This window comes from Antedon bifida, chromosome 10, assembly GCF_963402885.1.
Source record: "Antedon bifida chromosome 10, ecAntBifi1.1, whole genome shotgun sequence".
NCBI classification, from domain to species: domain Eukaryota; kingdom Metazoa; phylum Echinodermata; class Crinoidea; order Comatulida; family Antedonidae; genus Antedon; species Antedon bifida.
Genome location: NC_136235.1, coordinates 14,303,375 through 14,322,971, shown reverse-complemented (window position 1 = coordinate 14,322,971; position 19,597 = coordinate 14,303,375). Strand labels below are relative to the sequence as shown.

The following is a 19,597-nucleotide window of genomic DNA, read 5'->3' as shown; positions in this document are numbered from 1 at the left end:
GTGATACAATGTGATGCTGTATTACAGAATAGTCCTGTGATACTGGAGGAATATTGTCATAATATAGAGATGCAGCACTGAGAATCGGGTAAAATAAGCCAATTTGTAAGGGGTTATTATAATGGTGTTGATTCTCTTTTTCTTATTTCCGTTTTTTGACTGTAATGAAATTTATGTTTAGGCCTTATTTGTTTTACTGAATAAAGATGCTGTGCCTTGATATGTGAAAGTTCTAGCATGCAATGGTACTTTGGCATATGTTAATATATTTAATTCAATTCAATTCATTTATTTTCCAGAAGACATATAGGCCTAATACAAACTCCTTCTGGTGCAGACAGTATAATATACATTCTTGCTCTGTCTTGATGAGGTGATACTAATAGCTTGTTAGATACCATATTACTGTACAGTATATATTAAATTGGTATGTCAAAGATGTCAATCATCATCAAATCTATCAGTCAATCAACAACAACAACATTAAGTACATACCTAAATCGTAATTAAAATAATTGGAATCGTTAGGTTATTCATTATTATTTGGCCACACATATTTTTTTAATAACACAATTCAGCGCAGGCAGTATCAGTAATATTTGCCACATCAGTCTTGTAAATATGTAATTAATATTCAAATCCTTCGGCAATATCCGGCGGGTGAATAAAATATTATAGGGATTCTGAACTTTACTGATACTTTTGATAGTAAAGACACCTTTTTTTAAGATGGTTATATTTAGACTTAAAAGCAAAACAAATTTTCACTATACGCAAATGTATTTTCCACTTTTGTAGACTGCATTTCAGAACATTGTTTAAAGCTCTGTCTACACTACCAATTTGACAAAAAAAGTGTGATGTGCCCAAATATGGTAGTGATATGCCCAAATATGGTAGTGATATGACATCATCATGTCCAAAATAAATTTTCACTATACAGACTTGAGCTAAAAATTAATTCATTTGTGTTATATGGAAAGGACCAATGAATCAAGAAATTCAATTTTTATTTCATAGAACATAATAAATGGTTATATACAGAATTTCATCAAAAGTTCTGAAAAAGAGAACTCAAAATAAGCAAAGTTTTTAAGCAATAAAGTAATAAGAAGATTCATCCTATTTCTTAATATAAGAAATACACTTGCAAATTAAAAAGATTTGGACACAAGGTTTTTCAAACTTTTGAATACATATCTTTGCTTATTAAAGTAGTGACACTACTGTATCTTCATTTCTGTCAGGTTTTGTAAGATTTTGTCTCAAAATATGCACCCATAATAATGGTAGTAGACAAGTTTCTTACTTTCACTCAGTAGCTATTTGGGTAAACTTCAAAATACTTCCCAAATGACACCTATATCTAAACCGACCCAGTTTATACTACTATTGTTTACATGTTCACTTTCATTTTGCAGCGTACACGCAACAACATTAATGTCAACGTAAAGTGAGCAACAAGTCCAGTATACGCAAACATACGGACTTGGATGACTGGATAACATCAACTTGAGAAACTGCAACATCGTGCCAATTACGCGTTTGACAGTACAATCAGATATTGATGAGTGAAATGTTATACAATCTATGCAGATGTATTTTTCATTTTTGTAGACCTCACTGCATTTTAGAATATTGTTTGAGTTTAAAGCTCTGTCTACACTATCAAGTTTGACAAAAAAAGTGTGATATGACCAAATATGGTAGTGACATGACATCATCATGTCCATATATGGGCACATCACATTTTTTTGTCACATAAAGTTGGATAGTGTAGACAGAACTTACGATTCAAGTTATCTAGTCCTTCGAAGGATCCTTAAAAAATACCTTGTTACTTTGGTGTTGTTAAACAAGAACAAATTAGTATTTCTTTTTTTAACAATAATTTAGATATTTCATTGCTGCACAAAAAATATACTATTTTTGTCTATTTGTGAACTATATTTCTTCTTTTCTTGATATGTCCTCAGCTAAACTGATAATATATAATACTAGAGTTAGTACCCGTCTTCAACCTGGTGGGAGATTTGCTGATAAACACAGATTTCAACCGAGAAAACTTGGCAAATGCATGTAAAATTATGTGCAAGAGTTGCAATTAAAATTCTTATTTTTATGTTTTAAATCCATTGATATGTAAAGGATTGGGAGAAAGTTTACATAACATACGCCTGGTAGGCTAAATTCTTATTATAGTATTCAATGTATGCTGTCACTAAAATCTAGGAGATTGAACAAAAATAAATACAGAACATTTGATACTATTTATATACACTTGTAAATCAATTATTTTTATCTGACCAGTAAATAAACCAAGAATGTAGACAGCAAAAATTTGAAAACATTTGATGTACATTACTATAAAAACTGACCACTTACTTTTTCACTGCTATTATATCTTCTGAGTGTTGGATGCTGAAGGTACTTGCTATGTAAACCCCAGAATAGGGGTTGGCTGTTAATCCTGATCCAATTCATGGGCCGATAGGTGTACCCTTTAATAGGGATGTCCCCTAAATCAGGTTAGCTGTAGTGTTAATGCATACTGTATTGTTCTCATGTATTTCACAATAAAAGTGTTCCTTAAGCTCTATCTACACTATCAAACTTTACATGACAACAAAATGCGATGTGTCCATATATGGACAAGATGACATCATATCACTACCATATTTGGGCACATCACACTTTTTTTGTCAACCTACTTTGATAGTGTAGACGGAGCAGAACATACCCATGTCTAAAAAAATTAAATATATATATTAAAATCAAATTTAGACTTAATGAAATTTAAACTTTCATATAGAATATTATTACTCATAATTGTATGACACAATATTTGGCAGTCTTACTAGATATTTGATAATCTTGCATTAGAAAAACATGATGATGCAGCATTTCTTTTGCTTTCAATTCGTTCATGTATCATCATTGTTTATCATCATCTTCTTCTTCAAAACTGAAAGAACATAATCATGTTAAAGTTGTATTAATATATTAATCTATGGAAATAGAGTAGGCTGCAGTATTGAAATATTGCTTACACATGTTTGTGACTATATTATTGAGCTCCTCTGGGAGTCGTCGTTAACTTTATTTTGAAATGTATAGCATTAACACAACATTACTTTACGACAGTGTATTATTTACATATCATATATTTGTCTTCAATTCAAACATTTATTACGTTTGCATAAAGTATCTTTATTTCTGGTTAAATAGTGTTACAAAAATAAATAGTTTTTTTATATTATTATACTTTATGGTATATCAATAATATTAATAATCATTGGAAATAAAGTAAATATGTGTGTGGGCCAATACAAATGTATTAAACAGTAATTGCAAGCAATGTTAAACAATATAAAATGTGTACTAGTTTGATTATCTTGATCATGCCGCATTTGTATAGTATTATGGAAACAGCCTATGTAAAGGGGATACTCATTACGTTTTATGTGTTTTTATTTCTTTTCATCTATTTATTTATTTAATTTACTTATTCCATTTATATTGTTTAATATTTGTGTTTTGATGATGAGTAAATATTTGAATTCGATGTATTTAAATTATATTTTTTGTCAATCATCAAAGATAAAAATATGAGTTTTTTAGAAAATCTTTTGTGTGACCTTTGACATTCCAAACAGCTGTAACTTCCATCATTTTATTACAAATAGAAATGTAACACTTGTAAAACTCGCAAATCAATCTACGCCAAGTCATTTATTGTTACAGCGGAATTAGGAAACGACTCAAAATCATGTTAATCGTGAATTATTTCCTATCGGGGAGTACTTTTGAGTGACTGGACCACATCTTAACTATCCCTTAACATTTCCCGCCCAATAAATATATTCCATCCATTATTAGCACAAAATAGAATATTTCATCACTTCTGTTATTTCAAGGATCATGGTTTTAATTACAGTTTTTTTAGTTTACTTTCAATAATGTAACAATAAATTAAATACAATTGAACATCCTTCTGTTGACACATAACATCCTAAAGCCTGTACAAGATGTTTTAATTTCTGACTATTTTGGGGTGGTTTTTTTTTGTCTGTGACAGAGTAAAATGAATTGTGAAAAAGCGTTGTGTCGCAAGACAAGAAGCATAGCTCTAATATAACATAGCTTATTTAACTTAACAAGAGGCATAACTGATGATGATAACATACAAAATGACAACAAAAATAAAAGACTAGAGACAAAGTCTACAAAAAAATGATAACAGTAACCCCTCCTTTTCGACAACTCTCTATTCAGGGGACACTCCTATTCAGGGGACACTCCTATTCAGGGGACACTCCTATTCAGTGGACACTCCTATTCAGGGGACACTTATATTCAGGGGACACTCCTATTCAGTGGACACTCCTATTCAGGGGACACTTATATTCAGGGGACGCTCCTACTCATGGGACACTCCTATTCTGGGGAAACTTGAAATGTACTAGGGGCAATATGTGTTTACACTACGACCAGCGGACACCTTATTGGGTCCCAGAAGTGTTAATAGTGATTCTATAATAACATATCTTATTTACTTTACATCAGCAAGACTGCAGTGAGTAATACACAATCACCTACATTTATATTTTAAAAAACATTGCAATGGGATAAAATCTCACTTAATAGTCCAAGAGCATTAGGGTTTGACCCGGAAATTTTTGGTAACAAGCTAATTTTTTCAGGAAAGGTCGAGAACTATGATTGGAACATCATACTAAAAGTCCTGAAAAATCCTCCTTGTGCTCTCCGAGAAATCCAAGATGGCGTCCAAAATGGCTGCCATTTTAAATTGGTCTATAACTTTGTAACCGCTTGTCGTAGATTATCGATTTTGGTTTCAAATAGTTCACAATATATACATTCCTATTTGCTCTAACAGAAAATTTTGTCAAAAAATGGCCGCTACTACAGTTTCTGGCAGTTTGACCTTTGACCTGGTCTTATCATATCTCGGTAATGGCTTGTCATAGAGAATTAAGATTAGGCCCAAATTGTTCAGAACATGCATATTTTTATTTGGTGTAATGAAATATTTTATCCCAAAATGACCGGAAGTGAGGTTATTGACCTCTTATTGACCTATTCATATCTCTTTACCGTATCTCAAGAAATATTTGTCGTAGAGCATTACTTTTGGTGTCATATTGTTTGGAACATATACATTTCTATTTAGTCTAATACAACAGTTTGCCCTCAAATGCTCGGAAGTAAGTTAATTTATTGAAAATTTAAAAAATCAAAGAGCTACATAGGCAGAGGATATGAATACTGTAGAAAAAATCTAAATCAAAGTTTTAACTCTGCCTTAAAACATGTTTTGGGCATAGCACATCATCAGGTAAAGTTACAAAAAGAAAATATCAAGTCAATAACTTACAAAGAATAACTGTCATTGGCTAATCAAAGTTGGTTAAGTAAACAAAAAAAATGGGTTATTCCGCAACATTTTATTGGGTAGTTGAAGAGTGTTTTGTTATTTTCAACAATAACCTTGAGGGTAAATTTTACTGTAATAAGGGTATGAACTATACAAGAAAAAACCAAAATAATCATTTATTTAACTTCGATAGAACAAAGAATATCATAGGACACGTTAATTGAAATTCTCATACTAGTATGGTTGAAAGGTTATTGCTACAAAATGTCACCTATATGTAGATGTCATGAATACATTTTAAATGCGTTATTCGTCTGTAACTCGCATTACAGTACATACGCGAATTAGTGCTTTTGTTAAAATCACGTCGTTATTTTTATAATTTATTATAGAAATTATGATAATTTTTTTTGTTCAGAAAAGTAGAAATGTTATGTAATTTAGGAAATGTATAGACTTTATAATACTGTGAGTGTGAGAATGAAATGTTCAGGTCATATACATTTCGCATGGAAATGCTCAATTGGCAGGGAACACTATGTACATGGCATATATTATACTCCGGATTGTCAAAAACTTAATGTTAAAGACCATTTTATTTGTAAAAATAATGCATTTTGAAACATGAAACCAGGTCATTCCTTGTTTTAAAAGAGAATGCACTATTGAATGTTCTCAAACGTCATAACGTCATAACTTTTGGGCAAACATGCAACAACACCCATACAGATGAACATGATGATAATGATGTGAAAGAAGCAACAAACACCAAGATGTTGAAGATGCAACATCAGATGATGAATGACTGTAACAGAATGCTGCTGATCAATGTTGAAGTGATTTAAAGACCCTTATTTTGCATATTTTCAATATTTAATAAATCATATATAGGGCATATGGCGATACTTTTTTCATCTTTAAACAGTTAAATATGTAACTGGGGGACTAGCTCAAATGGTAGAGCTCTCACTTAGCATGTGAGAGGTACCGGGATCATTGCCCGGGTATTCCAATCTATTTTTTATAGATTTCAGCAAGGACCAAATAAAATCTGAATCTGGAAAAGAAAGTCTATGCATGCCGAGTAAAGAGCGTTTGACGTGAAATACCTAGGGTATATTCTCTTTTTATCATAAATAAGCCATACAACGAACATTTAAAGCAAGGAATGTTTCAAAATGCATTTTTACAAAGTCAACAAGGCCATATACATGGCTGCAGTCGCGTGCGTAAATTTGAGTTATTGTTTATTTACCGACCGACCAACTGACCGAATTTGCTAAAAATGTTTAAAAATGTTCACATTTTTAAAAACATTTCCTCCAAGTATTAAATAATATCCAGTGTCAAAATAACGAAAAAATATGAATATGAGTTAGTGTTTACCAACTGACCGAATAACCGAAATTGCTGAAAATGTAAAAAAAATTGTAAAAACATTTATATTTGCCTCCAAGTATTAATATCCAGTGTCAAAATAACGAAAAAATATGAATGTGAGTTAGTGTTTACCGACTGACCAACCGACCGAAATTGCTGAAAAAGTTAAAAAATGTTGAAAAATGTTTAAAAACATTTATATTTGCCTACAAGTATTAATATCCAGTGTCAAAATAACAAAAAAATATGAATATGAGTTAGTGTTTACCGACCGACATAGTGAGCAATAGAGTCGCGTTTGCACGCAATTCAAAATTGCATATAAATGGTCGGATATGTGCTGTGTACATATGTATTTGCCAATTGTCTTTTGTTTACTTAACCAACTTTGATTAGCCACTGACAGTTATTCTTTGTAATTTATTGACTTCATATTTTCTTTTTGTAACAATTCACTTTACCTGATGATGTGCTATGCCCAAAACATGTTTTAAGGCAGAGTTAAAACTTTGATTTAGATTTTTTCTACAGTATTCATATCCTCTGCCTATGTAGCTCTTTGATTTTTTAAGTTTTCAATAAATTAACTTACTCCCGAGCATTTGAGGGCAAACTGTTGTATTAGACTAAATAGAAATGTATATGTTCCAAACAATATGACACCAAAAGTAATGCTCTACGACAAATATTTCTTGAGATACGGTAAAGAGATATGAATAGGTCAATAAGAGGTCAATAACCTCACTTCCGGTCATTTTGGGATAAAATATTTCATTACACCAAATAAAAATATGCATGTTCTGAACAATTTGGGCCTAATCTTAATTCTCTATGACAAGCCATTACCGAGATATGATAAGACCAGGTCAAAGGTCAAAGGCCAGAAACTGTAGTAGCGGCCATTTTTTGACAAAATTTTCTGTTAGAGCAAATAGGAATGTATATATTGTGAACTATTTGACACCAAAATCGATACTCTACGACAAGCGTTTACAAAGTTATAGACCAATTTAAAATGGCAGCCATTTTGGACGCCATCTTGGATTTCTCGGAGAGCACAAGGAGGATTTTTCAGGACTTTTAGTATGATGTTCCAATCATAGTTCTCGACCTTTCCTGAAAAAATTAGCTTGTTACCAGAAATTTCCGGGTCTGCCTATACTTATGAACTAATGCTCTTGGACTATAATTTTTCCTACAATGTCATCTATCTTGCTCAAGATACACAAGCTACCGTAGTCACTTTAACCATACTGAACATATTGGATTTAGTTAATGAGGTTTTCATCTATTAATATAATTCAACTTGATGAATTTAGCTGTTGGATGAACTTGGCAATGACAGACAAGTCATTACCCTTAATGTCGGATTCTAAGGGCCTGTTTCTGCTGCACAGCGCAGAAATAAACGTTTATATTTAAAATATAATTGTTATATTGACTGCATTTCAACCGAATAACTGTTTATATCAGTGGGGGTCGTCAACAAAAAATGATAAAAATACCCAAAATGCAATGCTTTAAGGTGGTCAAACATTGCCACAAAGATGCGGCAGTAATTTTTTATTTTTTTTTTTTTTAAACCATATTTAAAGAGGGTGATCCATCCAGCAATTGCTGATCATTAGGGACCCTCAGAAGTTCACAAGACAAACATACACAAGATGATACTCTACATAAACAAAGTCTTAATTCAAGTCTTTGGGAGTGGAGTTGTAATTTTCTTAATCTTAGAAAAAATCCTGGACTTGAACCCAGGACCCTTGGAGTGGTAGCCAAGCATCATAACCACCAAGCCACAACTCCACTCCAATTGACTAAAGAACGGTCAACGACGATCAATCAAATAACCGTTATTTTGTGTTGCAGCTAAAAGTTGAACAGGGATAACCGATTAAATGGCATTGTAAACCACCCAATCAATTTGGTGTTTTTAACTATTATTTTCAGGCTACCATTTAATTGTGAAAATTGACAGGAATAGTATCATTTATATTTTATAATATCCATAATCCATTGAACTTTTTTATAAATTGTAGAAATAAATCATCCATTACAAATGTACTTTACGCTGACAGGTTAAAAGAAATTTCAAATTATTCGAATTTATTTGCAATAGGCGATCGGTTTAATTATTAGCTAATTATTGGTTATGATATGAAATTATTACAAGTGCACAATAAATGTCTGTACCATAAATCATCGTTATAGTCATACGACCTGAACCAATACATGTATAAATGTAGGTTAGGCACTATAATCACTGTTTAAAGTCAGTTTAAACAAATTCGTATATAGAACTCCTATTAAGGGGACACCTTCCAACAATATGTAATTTAAAGCTACCTTCACATCGCGCCGAACCGAATCCCTGAGAAATCTATCGCGAGCATTGAGCATGCTTTCGAACACAAATTTGTTTATCCAGTGTCAAGCGAGGTCATTCATGCTGTTTAGAAAGAGAAAAAAATCATACGATTTCAGGAAACATGGCTTCTTGATCCATCGCTCCAAATTCGGAGTCCGAATCAGATACATATTCAAATCGTAACAATTCGGTGTGAACAATCCTATGCTTTATCACTAAACCCATTTCCACGACATTTTTTTCAGGGCATCAGAGAGAATCTGACCACGATATGAAAGCAGCTTTAATAGTGTGGCCCCTGAATAGGGGTTGGCTGTAGTGTTAAAACATTTCTCCTTATTCTTTTCACAGGAAATTACCAGATTAATTAACAGAAATAAATTGAAGCAAAGTTTTAATCTTCTAGTTTGAAGTGAAGTACCTGATGGCATACTTTGTTTGCGACAAACTTGTTTATTACTTTAAAAAAAAAACTACAATGAAAAAAATGTGATATGTGAATTACTTTTTTTTAAAGCTAATATGTTAAAAGCTTAAACTAGGTTGGGCATGTTTTTATGAATCTAATTAATTTACTATTATATTGAAAGTCCAAATAATCTGGTGGATTTCTACCCTAATTCTCTAATGTAAAAAGATTGTTTGAAAAGGGAAGTTATTAGATTTTAAATTCATATCATTAATAAAATCTAAAAATGAGTTTGATACTTATTCCCTAATTGATTGCAGAGTCAGAGGCAGAATGAAAACAAAATCCAAATTAATTATTGTTCATAAATTTTGAATTCAAACTAAAACCTATATTTTATCCATATCATGTATTGCACATGTACTGTATTAAACTTAAACACATTTGATTGGTTGATTTTGTATCACATGCTGTGCATTATTTTCTCCCTATTTCAACAATTTTAGGGACTATTGCATACTCAGTTATTTGAGAAGAGTTTTGTTAGATGTGGTAGGCTGGTGAGTGCATAATAAAGTGTGTGTGGTATCTGCTGCTGTACTTGTGTTTAAAACCTGCGTACCATTCTTTACAAGACCTTTGATTGAAGATGGAAGCGGTGGATAATTTGAGTAAAACAAAAAATAATGGAAATTTCCTATTTGTTGAAAGTTGAGAGTATTAATTCATTGAAAGCCTGGGACTGTCGTAATTCAACATTCAAGAAAACATTCTCAATTCAATGACATTTCTGAACTCATCTGGACACCATTTATGGAATCTACCATTATCTTATAGGGGTGTTTAATAACATTTGATATATTCAAGTTGTAGCTCTCTTCTCTGGGAGAATAGGCAAATGTTGGTTTATTCAGGTAAACTAGGCACGAAATAGACTTATAGTATTTTTGGTCAGTATCATTGATCCATTATTGTTTATCTGTTCAAATTTATATTCAAATAAATGTATTTTTGGCATTCAATATTCATTTATTCAACTTCTGCGTTTAACACTATCTCATTAACTTTCATTCATCTTTTTTATAGATCAATTATTTTTCTTATTATCTTTTCTTAAGCCATCATATATCTTTACCAACTTTTTTCATTTTCTATTTTCAGAAACTTCTTTCAGATCTTGTTTCATAACCGTCCTAGTAATCACACCTCATTTTTTCATTTAATTTCTTTTGAATAAGTTCTTAATATCTTCGGCAAGTTGCCTGCTACCCGGCCAATCAGTTAGTGCCCTCGAGACAAATGATCTGAATGATAGATTGCTCGCAGGAGATTCCAGGTAATTAGAAGATGGGAACGTGGAAATGTAGCAGACAATAAATGATCCTTACCAGGTGAGAATGAAGTGTGAATCAAAATGAACAAGGTGTGTTATTCGTAGAGTATCAGTAGTCACATTCTACAGTTGACATGCAATACTCAGTGTTAAAGGCTCTATGTCTGTATCAGTGCTATATGCATGCAATGAATTATGTGTATTTAAAGGCACAGAAGAAACACTAAACCACTTGGTAAAATTATATATATATATATATATATAAACACAACAAGCACAGAACATTAATTCTAAACTGCCCGATGATTAATTATAATTAATTTGAAACTATAATGATGGGGAAATCTGTGAGAAAGAGAAAAGGTCACCCCAAACGAGATTCGAACTCGGAACCTTGATATGCAGATGTTCTAACCATTAGACCACTGAGGCTTTCATGGTATTGTTCAAATTTGATTGGAAAGCGACCCTTTAGCACTCTTGGTGTGGTACGGTGGAACATCACTTAGTCCTCAATTGTACACACACTCAAGCGGAGATCATATGTATATGCCCTATATATACTATATATATATTTATAAAACTAAGTAGATGATTCAGTTGATTTGAGGATTGTGGGTCACATTATTTTTTAAAACTCCATTGAACTTATGTGACATACAGTATGCAGGTTCCAATGTGTACTATCACAATCTTCAAGTGGAAAGATCTACTTTAGATTAGTTCTATTTTCATCTCTCAGTCTCTCTCAGTCAATAAAATATTTGTACCATTGCACATCACCATTCACTATTGGAGGATGCTATATTCAATAACTACTCTATTGAACACTTACTTGTAATTTTGGTATATGTTTTATATATGTTGTAATATGGCTACCAGGTATGTAGATAATGCAATAGTACATGAATATTAGCAGTAACATATGCTATCTTCAATGTATAAAAGTCTCTACCTGTAATGTATAGCAGTAAACATGCTATAGTATAATACCATCATCTTTATTTTAAACAAATTAAATTCATATAGGTATATAAAACCTTCATTTATTATCAACCATCTTTACAGAGAATATAGTTTTAGATCCTTAATGTAGGGGTCCTCTTTCTATCTTCCATACCATAGAGAATATGTGTGGCTATTAGAACAGTAGCTTAATCTACAACAATTTTACATATACTAGATATAGACTCATCTATCAGTTGATAGACTTGAGTTACAATCAGTTGAAAAAGTCTTGTAATGTCCAAAATGAGGACAGTTTCTTTAAATGTAGATAAAAAAGCAATATACCCTAGAGCATTAAACATTAAGAGTTGAATTCAGGGCTCTTAAAATACACTATAGTATTATTTGCTTTATGTATTGAGGATCATTCATCATGGACATGTTGACAGTAATGTCATCTTACGTTTCAGTATTACTTCATCATCGTCTTACATAATACTCATATGTATGTCACAGTTGACGTCTATTCTTACAAAAGAAGAATAAAACACAAAGAGAGTAGTAATAATAAATCTACTGAAATCAAAGCCACATATAAAACAAACTATAAAACTATATTCTGGTGATGTATTAGTTCATATAAAAAACATTAATATAGAGAGACAGGTGAAAAATGATTTAATGTTACTTTTTGGCAAATGAAAGTAGAACCTCTATTACTAAGGGGGACGCCAACAGAACACAACAAAGTCTCTCCTTATTAGGAGTGTTCACACTGAATAGGGGTAGATCATAACGTTAAAACAAATACTGTATTTTTCCCCTAGTTCATTTCAATGGAATGTGTCCTCTGTTGTTCGTTGTAGCCCTGTACATATATTACCTCTAGTTCATTTTAAGGGAAAGTGTTCCTTAATAGGGATGTCCCGTGAATAGGTGTTGGTTGTAGCCCTACATACATTTACCCTAGTTCAATTCAAGGGGAAGTGTCCTTTAATAGTGTGTCCCAAAGAAAGTGTTGGACTGTATTTTTCACTAGTTAAATGCAAAAACAAAAATGATGGAATGAATGGGTCATACAATAATCCAGGCAAAAGCAGTGTTTTATGCTATTTGATCCACAATTTTCAATAAAATAGTAAATATTTATGCTGCTGACATCTTATATTTTAATTTTAATCCATCAACATCTTACATAATACTTGATTAAAGTATGTCATAGTTGATTCTTACAAAAGAATATCACACAAAGAGAAAGTTTAGATCTACTGAAATGATCAATACATTTTCTGTCTTTTCAGTCTGTTTCTGCTGCATAAAAAAATAAAGAAAATGTTTAAACAGTTATTGTACAAACTTCAAAATATTATTTTAAATTCAATAACATGAAATATGTCATTAATATGTAAACATTATAGTTCCCTTCAAGTCACTAATTATGATCAAGGCCGTACCAAATTGTACCGACTAGTTTATTTTATACTCCCTCGTGCAAAGGTATCCTTCTCAGGGGGCATTCATTAGTAAGGGTTTCCCTCTTACAATGCTGTGTAAATTGGGTATTAATCATATTTTTTACACAAATTGAATTTGTATTTATATTCTTCTCCTCCTTTCATTAAGTAATTAAGTCACATTATATTTAGAGGGGTATGTCCCATATTTTCAATACGTAAAAATTGCTATACAGTCTGGAAGCATTATAAGCCTATTGCAAATATCTGGTCAATAAAAATTCATCTAATGTGTAGAATCTATATTATAAGGGATAGGGAGAGAGAGAGTGTCTGTTCGGTTGTTCATTATACACATTGTTCATGGGGTATCAAAATGACCAGGATTGTATTGAGAGGGTTTATACAACATTTGAGCATATATTGGATCAAAAATTGAGGTCAAAATCAGCTAAGTTAAGATTAATTACCTTTAAATTTTCATTATTTTTAATAAAATAAGTACAGTATATTTGTGGTGTTGGCAAGATTTGAAGGAGTGAATTGTGCCGATCGCCATGGATTATATAGGGCATATATAGGGAATCAATTCAAAGTCTTTTTGGACCGAGTGCTACCACAACATATGGTCATGTATATAGCATGAGAGAGACATGAAATGTGGGTCTTGCTAGGAATCATCACATTTAAATTTCTTAGTTATTAATGTTATAATATAACATATTGATAACATTTACTATGGCATTAGATTTATTAATAACAGGCATTATATGTTTACAAGATGTTTTAATACACGTAGAACAGGCTAATATTCTTCTATTGATCAAATGTTCATAATAGGAAAATGCCAGTTTTAAAAAACACTCTGATTTATCAAGCCTTTTAAGAATTTTACTGTCGAGATTAAAATGAACAAAAATATTACTAAATTGAGCAATAAAACATGGAATTCCATCGGATTAACATTTTCTTTAAGAACAATCTCTCAAAATTCATCATTTATGAACAAAGAAAATGGCAATAAAAAAGACATATGGCACCGGTAATGTTCTTAATTTGAGGTCTTAAGGGAGAAACTATAAGGATGATTTCATAAGCAAGCACCTACTAATAATGCATATCGTATTATGATTGGCTGCAATATAATCGGTGGTAATTATAATTTGTTTACCCCTATTTAAAAACTGCGTTTCTCTTTACAACTACGACTCATGGAATGCGTATGTATTAGAGCACCCAATCTAAAGTGGGTAAAAATTGCAATATTAATCAATTATAAGCGAGCTTTTATTCTACAAAATGATGTTCCAGGCAATATTAGAAATTAAGTGCTGAACATGACCTAACGCCATCCTGTTGCATTGTAATTTCCAAAGTTTAAGGAGTCGATATCCACTTTGGATCATGTGCTAATGGTCATAATAAAGCCAATGTCATCATTTGGTATTATGCCTTTGCTAGGGAACCACGTAAAATGAAATAAAATAGTAGGAAAAATACGAACTGCACCTTTAAAATGAAACTATAAAAAGTCTATAAGACAGATAAGTATAAGATTCATGATTTATGGACTTATGATGCAAGGGGGAGGACATGTTAATTACTACCCTCATCTATGTTAATATATATTCAATTGTAATTATTACTGGGGGATATGGGTAGGGTTAGGGTCAACAAGCAGGTCATATCGAAGGGCAATGAGGAATTTGGGGGACATTTTCAAAGGAATTGATGATGCGTTTAGGAATTTCATTGAATATAAAGTAGATGATTGGTCTTTGAGGAATATTTACTTTAAAAGTACAACTATACAATCTGAATTTTAATTATAGTAGAATACAAATCAAATTGACATTGACAGGATTTGTGATTAAAATAAAGGTGTATCTATTTGATGCGCTGTTCAACCATATCATGTTGAGGATGAAAAGAGATGCTTTCCTAGCTCTAGGGTTTAATGGTAGGATATCCACATGTCAAAGATGAAAGAGATGCTATCCAAGCTATAGGGATTTAATGGTAGGGCATCCACATATCAAATGTTAAAGAGATGCTATCCAAGCTATAGGAATTTAATGGTAGGATATCCACATGTCAAAGATGAAAGAGATGCTATCCAAGCTCTAGGGTTTAATGGTAGGGCATCCGCATGTCAAAGATAAAAGAGATGCTATCCAAGCTCTAGGGTTTAATGGTAGGGCATCCACATATCAAATGTGAAAGAGATGCTATCCAAGCTATAAGAATTTAATGGTAGGGCATCCACATATCAAAGATGAAAGAGATGCTATCCAAGCTCTAGGGTTTAATGGTAGGGCATCCACATGTCAAAGATGAAAGAGATCGATGCTATCCAAGCTCTAGGGTTTAATGGTATGGCATCCACATATCAAAGAGAAGACAGGAGATTTGTCATCATTATTTTTTATAAATTTATAATATATACCGTATATTACTAATAGTTCTGCCACCTAATTGAACTTTATATTTATAATTAATATACAAATTTTCTCACTACAGTCACCAGATAATAGTAGTATTATCTGATTGATGTTTATTCGAGGGGGGCATTTATTCAGAGGGAGGCATTTATTTTTTGGGTGTAATAACATGTATAATCAAATAAATATCCTCTAGATATGAAAAAATACAACACAATTAATATCAAGAAAAATACAATAGAAATTGTAGATTTGTCAATGAATTCTACTACAAACAGAGATTTTTATTTGAATACGTTACATACATACATAGGTCCCTAGTACTGCATTAACAACTGATTTTAACAATTTTCATATCTTTTACAGAGTTTTAAATTCTATATAATTTTGTCACTTTGTATTGTTGTTGACCATAAATCAATACTGAAAATATGGTGAAATTTAAATAAATATGTTTATTATTCATTTAAATTCAAGGTTTATTCAAGAAAATACTCACAGCAGAAAGGTGCATTAAAAAAATATTTACAAATATAAATATAAAATGTGTAACAATAAATATAATTTTTTGATTATTTGTGTTTTACTCCTGTTATTTGAAAGATAGGATTGTAAAGATTATGTTTCCATCCACCATAAAGTATCATATGGTAATAAAATACAGAAGAACATATTACCATCTGTCAAATGTAGGCCATCAGTTAGCAAATACAGTAAAACAAGAAAAAGCTTATTGCACAATCAAATTAAAGTCTCATCTTATATTTTAATTGTGTGAGTGTAATACATTGTGTAACTATACACTTTTAGATAGATCTAGGGAAGAGTGACTCACTGATGGATCCAAGTGGGAGTCTACTATATTTAGGCCTAAAGCAATGAAATATTGTAGTGTAATATATAGAACAACAAAAGCAGAGATAAAAAGTAGTGAAAGAGGATAACATAATAATAATGTTAGTCTTATTTCTGATTAGATAACTTTACTGATCCAGGTACTGCCAACAATGTAATAAAGTTTACTTGTGCTGTATGTGCACATCAATACAAATTTGAAATACTTAATTGGCCTAAACATGCATTAGTTAACATTTTGGCTATTTTAAAAATTATGACTGCATCTATGCGCGCATTATGCATTTACACAATTTGTTTAATTCTCGTATGATGATATATGACCTGAAGTTTAAAATTTCTAAATATTGTGTATTTATGGTACTGTGAAAATATAACTAAAAGCGTTATTTTTCAGTCAGTCAGAATTCATTCAGTAGTTTTGACGTAAAACAAACAGAAAGACAAATAAATAAATAACTTTCTTGGCAGAGGTAATTTTTGTGTATGTGTGTTCCTTAGTGTACCTTTCACAAGCCATAGCGTTAACACATATATTGCCCATTGTCAGTTTACAGGAAAGTGTCTCCTGAAGAGGGGTGTCCTCTAAATAGGTTTGTCTCAAAAGAGGATTTAAAGGATTCATCAATCTGTAAATGTATTGGATGATACGGTGTGACTCATTATTAATATTAAAGAATAGAAAACAATAAAACACATATTCCAAAGAAAGAACAAAAGAGTTATTTTTATCTTCTTGGATTGATTCCCAAAGGACCGTGATGGCGCAAACAAGACTGCTCTAATGTACGGCTATGTTTCTTGTAGTTAAATTCCAATAAGATCATAATTACAAGAACATTTTCATAATCAGCAAGCCTGAAGAGTGTCTGAAGTGTTAATCTACTGGTCAGTTCGGTTCGTTTTTTTCTGTTCCGTCAAATGATAGACCGTTGACGTGATCAGCGTAAGTTACTCTAACTTCAAAGGAAAAAATTCTATAAAACATGAAGTACTGATACAGTTCATCTCTTTTAATGACGATGTTTGATCAAGCATTATACTAATGGGATTTAACTATTATGATGTAATTGCGACTCTTCATATGAAAAACTCAGTGAAAAATATCTTGTTATCTTTTATAAAAATAATTATGATTTACATCTACTTCATAAAGTTTCACAGTTGGCATTGGCCTACTTATTGTATTTAGCTTGTATGGATTACACTGCTATAACTGTAATGGTGTAGAAGTTTGAATGCATTTCTAGAAAACAATTTCTTGTTTATCATCAAACATTCAAATACAGTAGAACCCCTATTAAGGGGACACCAATTTGTTAAAATATTGGCCCTATAATGTACCTCATTCAAGAAAGCGTCCTTAAACAACTTAAGATTTATGGAATATAGGTATCATAAAGAGGCCAAAAGTCGATCAATGTGTTCAAAATTGTTTCTAGTGCTATAATTTTGCACTTAAATTTGGGTCTCTAATTAGAGTCAAATTAAGACTGCCTTCATTTGAGCTACAGAAAATTGGTCTCTAGTGTTAAATTGCTCTGGTTTTGATCACTAATATTAATTTTGACTATCTGTGTGGACATAGGCCTATGATTTATTCTAAGAAAATTGTTTAGCTTATTGCTCTGGTTTTTATCACAATTAGAATCACTTTGATTTGGACTATCTGATGGTACATATGATTTAATCTAAGAAAATTGTTTAGTGTTATATTACTCTGGTTTTGGTCACTAATTAGAATCACTTTGATTTGGACCATCTGTTGGTACATATGATTTAATCTAAGAAAATTGTTTAGCATTATATTACAGTACTCTGATTTTGGTCACTAATTAGAATCACTTTGATTTGGACCATCTGTGGGTACCTTATGATTTAATCTAAGAAAATTGTTTTGCATTATATTACTCTGGTTTTGGTCACTAATTAGAATCACTTTTTGGACCATCTGTGGGTACATATGATTTAATCTACGAAAATTGTTTAGCATTATTGCTCTGGTTTTGGTCACTAATTAGAATCCCTGTTTGGACCATCTATGGGTACATATGATTTAATCTAAGAAAATTGTTTAGCGTCATATTACTCTGGTTTTGGTCACTAATTAGAAACACTTTAATTAAGGCTTCATTTGAGATACAGTAAAATGGTCTCATAGTGTTATACTGGTCTTAAGTTTTGGTTAACAATTAGAATCATTTTAAGAACATATTTTGGTCACTAATGGACAGATGATTAATTGCAAATAAATACATCAGTTTTTGTTATCATTATATAAGTTTTAACATGTTTTATTTACAAGTAGCAATTCTATTTTACAGCTTCTATGTCATCATCTTTAATACAAAAAGCATGTCCATATGTCTTTGTATAGTGTACTAACACCAAACACCATTTATGGCTTACTATCTGTATCTTCTATATTGCCATCAAGTGCAAACATATCTCTGTTGATCTCATAATAAGAATCTCAAAATACCGCTTTTGAAATCAACACGACTAAGTTACACCTGAACGGTGATTATATTGGATGCCGCCAAAAGATTTTACATTTACTTCAAAAGTATCGGATTTAATTTGTTAGTAAAAAAAACCTAAACTTTTTTTATTTGCACAGTTACTAAAAGTAGGTCTTATAAAAGATGACACAGATATATGAACCGATGTTAGAATGGACAATATGTACTTTTTTATGTACTGGTAGGCCAGTAGTTAAGTGCTATGGATATTAACACTGTATTAAAACATAGATAATTTAAAGATAATTTGCATGTGTGGTTGATTTTAGTTCATTATTTAATGTTTTACAGTAATGTGCACTAATGGCAAAAATAATGTAATAATAACATTTATTAATATTCATTTCATATTTCACTAATTTTTTAACGATAAACTGTCTGTAAAAGTAATAGAATTGTATGAGTTATCAGTTAAAAAACAAAATGAACGAATTGTGAACTGCATTGATTGGGTCATACCTAATCTATGTCCAGTACGGCTGGTGGGAC

The 19,597-nt window shown here is 31.5% G+C and overlaps 1 protein-coding gene across 2 annotated transcripts in view; it reads right to left on the bottom strand.

Annotated features, from left to right (window-relative positions):
* Positions 1-19,597, bottom strand: part of LOC144854890 (repulsive guidance molecule A-like) — a 111,724-nt gene that overhangs the window by 44,847 nt on the left and 47,280 nt on the right. The window contains exons 4-5 of one of the 2 annotated variants that reach the window (XM_078712903.1): positions 2,859-2,965; positions 2,386-2,533 (exon numbers count right to left, since the gene is read on the bottom strand). The gene's annotated coding sequence lies outside the window, so the exon portion shown is untranslated. The remainder of the gene's footprint in view (positions 1-2,385; positions 2,534-2,858; positions 2,966-19,597) is intronic. The other variant, XM_078712904.1, reaches the window with a different exon arrangement.